Source organism: Gracilinanus agilis, unplaced genomic scaffold (genome assembly GCF_016433145.1).
Source record: "Gracilinanus agilis isolate LMUSP501 unplaced genomic scaffold, AgileGrace unplaced_scaffold57321, whole genome shotgun sequence".
Lineage (NCBI taxonomy): Eukaryota > Metazoa > Chordata > Mammalia > Didelphimorphia > Didelphidae > Gracilinanus > Gracilinanus agilis.
The window spans coordinates 200-3929 of record NW_025392823.1 but is presented as its reverse complement, the minus strand read 5'-3'; the positions used below and the strand labels follow the sequence as shown (position 1 = coordinate 3929).

General features: G+C 38.8%; 1 pseudogene; it reads right to left on the bottom strand.

Annotated features, from left to right (window-relative positions):
• Positions 1-882: 882 nt before the first annotated feature.
• Positions 883-2064, bottom strand: LOC123256246 (annotated as a pseudogene).
• Positions 2065-3730: the final 1666 nt, after the last annotated feature.

Sequence of the window (3730 nt, the reverse complement as noted above, 5' to 3'; positions counted from 1 at the left end):
ATTAAGATAGATTTCTCATTCTACCCTCTTTCTCTTTCCTCTTCCTAATTCTTTCCCTCTATTTTGTAAAAATAAAAAGTCAATCTGACTTGAGCAATAATTTTGGTGACCACATTTCTCTTATATTTAGTCCAACATTTTTATTTTAACCTATACAGAGGTCAGAGTCTTCCCTAAGTAATGTAGTATCATTATCAGAGATGACAATCTTTTACTTAAAGACTTCAAAATTTCCTACATAAGTCTGATGGTGATATTCTTCTATTTTTTCTTGATTTACACTGTCTTTCAATGTGGAATCTGAGAAGGAAGCTGGAGAAAGTTTATATTGCATTTTCTTTGTTTCTTATGCTAAAGCCTTAAACTTGACTTTTCTTTTTTATCTTTTTAAAGACTCATCAATTTTTAAAGAATAATTTTCTGAATCCTGATCAGTGTCAGTACTTTTAACATTCTAGATATTGATGATTTCAGAATCTCAAAAATATCTTCAGATCCTGAAGAAGGAATAGACCCAATGTCCATCTCTACAGGTTTAGATGTGCTGGAAAATTTATATTTTGATTCTTCAGTTGTAGAAACTGAAAACTGTTTTGGCTTTGTAATAAATTTATTTTCTACTTCATATTTTTCATCTACATTTTCAATTTCAGGATATTTTCTGTATCCTAACTCATGTATTTTAAATATTTTCTTTCTTATATCTAACAACCAAGCAGTTTATCTTCTTGTTCAAGTATTCATCTAATGTCTTGTGACTCTTACTTATGTCATTCATCACAGATTTTATACCTTTCAAGTGATTTAACTTTCCAGTTGAGCTAATTTGTGGATTATTGTTTGTTTTTTCAAAATTTTTTTCTTTGATTCTGGATTTTTATTTCATGAGAGTTTTTCCACAGTAGGATGAAGTTCAGGTTTCAGAGCTCCTGGGGACTGCTCGGCCCCTGATGCCTTGATATTGTACATGATGGCTGCATCCCAAGTGAAAGTTGGAAGAGCTGAAGGCACGAGCCCACATTTGTTGAAGGCTAAGCTGTCATCCAACAGTTTGTGCCCACCTACAAGAAGCAGTTCAAAGGGCAGCCAGTCACTTTGCAGTGCCTCCCTCACATACCTATAGAGTGTAGATAGCTGCTCCCAAGCACAGGATGTACCCTGGAGGATGTGCCCATCTGGAAAGCAGACCCCTAAGAGGGTATAAGTATATTTTCTCATTTTCCTCTGCTCCTCCTTCTCCTGCATGGCTTTGCTTTGCCTCCCGAAGCTCAGACAGCCATTCCACAGTGCCCACCCTTAGCTTCTGCTCCTGTTTGAGCTCCTCAGTTGTGAGATTCAAGAAGTCCCCAGATAGGTCAAACTGGGCAGCCAGAGGGGAGAACTTGAACATTGTCACTGACGGGCCAACTGAGCCCTCACTGGTTCTGAGTTCTACAGGGCAACTTTGTGCTGTTCTAGCTTCTCTACTTGGGCATCCTCCCCCAGCACATAGAATTCTTCCAAGGCTTCTTGTTCTGGAACAGGGAGAATTGTCTTCTCAAACCCAATGGCCCTGAAAAATGCATTAGCTCCTTCTAAGAAGTTGATCCACTCCAGAAACACGTTGTTTTGCAATTTGATTTTCTTATATTTCTCCTCTTCTGCGTGAAGATGGATGTAGTCCAGGTACTTGGCAATGGTGTCCAGCCCCAATTTCACTTTCTTTCAGTCCCTGTTGAATGTATGGATCTTCATGATGGAAGCAGCCACTGGGTCTTTGTCTGCATACTTGTTAATGACCTCTTTGATGTGGGCATCCCTCTGGTCCTTTCTCAAGATGGCTCCAGTAAATGGGCAGGTAAAATAAACACCAGTCACAGACAAGTTTTCAGAGCTCTCCTGCTCAGACTCAGGTATCACATTTGCTCCAGAAGACTCAGAGATCCCACTAACAGTGGCTTCTGCTTGTAATTCCTTCTTCACTTGGTTCCGGATGGAATCTTGGGATGTAGGTCCTTAACACTATGGTTGTTTCTGTTCCAGCCTGGCCAGTGGTACCACTGCTGCCATTTGAGTTTCATTGGTAGGTCCCTGATAGGTTTTCTTGGTTGCTTGTTGGCTCTGTCATTCCTTGGAGCCCTTTCCCTTCACCATGTCTGTGAGTTTCTGCCCTGGCCCCAAGCTCTTGAACTGGATGCCCACCTTCATCTCTTGGAAGGATTTTTTTCATGGTGGCCTTGGGAAGGGGAAGAGGCAGCAGCAGTGGTGGTGGTGGGGGCTGGGACAGGTCAACAACTGGAAGGAAAATACACTGTCCAGGAAGTCCATTTTTTCAAAAATTTAAGAAAATTAGAATTCATAGTTGTACTGTTCTCAACTAGATCTTTTGTCTTTTTAATAAAATCTTTTGGAAGCATTAATGATGGGAAAAAATGTTTTAGAACTAGAGGAAGAATTATCCAACTGGGTTTTCTCTTCAGCACAATATTTACCTTTTGGCCAGGAGTGGAATTTATGAGGATGATCACATTTCTTTTCATCACTTGCAAACTTTAGCTTTTTTTTCATCCGTTGCACCAAATGTGATCAATTCTCAAATACACTGTCACATGTAGTAATCAAATCTAACAGAGGCTCAGGTCCCCAAATATAGCAATGCCACTGGTTGATTTCATCCATTATTTTTGATATCTTCTTTAGCCCAATGTTGAACCAGATGCATTTCTTGCAAAAAATATTATGGCAATAGTCACAACAAATTAAATTTCCATCTTTTGCAGCACACCATCTGAAATGTAAAAAAAATCATTAAAGTATTATTCCTAGAGGATCAACTATTTAAAAAATACAACTGGATCAAGATTAAAAGTCTGCTAATTACAAGAAAGTCAAGATAATCTATCTGATTTTTAAAAAATCATACACATACACACTGCACAAGTCCAGTGAAAATGAAGGGTTAATTTTTTAAAGGGAAGTATTTTTCTAAGGAATCATTTAAAAGAGTATCTCTCAAATTTATGAATATTTATATACATAGATGTGTTTATGCACATACACATATTTTTATTTAGTCATTATTTAGTCATGTCTTGATTCTTCATTCTGTCTCTTGGGTTTTTTCCTTCCTGTGGTGGCTTTGGTGGAGCAGGAAATTTTGAGCAAGTAGAGAAATTTAGTCACCTGTTTCTATTTTGTCAGATAATGAATTTTATAAAAATAATATTTGAAGTATTGCACATTAATTTATATCCTACATTTATGGCAATCAGAAGTGGGGTTCAGAACCCTTAATTCTCTCAGAGTAGTTAAGTTTCAAATGAAACCACATTTCTCCTGCCCCCCTCCACAGAACACTCTTCAGAGTTTTTCCCCCAGCATTGAAGCTGCCTGCTGCTGATGATCTTATACATCTTCCTGCTACTGCTATTGCTGTTAATGCTGCTATTGTTCTTACTGCTGCTGAATTCTGCCAACAAGCTGGGAATCCTTGGAGCTGTTCTCCAAACAAGCTGGGAAAGTATAAATCCCTCTTTCCCTTACATTTCTAACACCTGAGTACATGCTAGCTGCTTGACTTGGAAGCCCAGGTGTGTTTCCCTTAGGGAATAATTAGCCTCCTAAAGGGTTTTTACCTGAGAAGAGCTTCTACCCTCTTAACTCCTAGTCCAAGTGGCAGGGGAAGCAAGCTGCTCCCTGGTGTTTTTTTTTTACCCCTGGTGGGGAGGGGAAGGTAGGTTACTCTTCAAAA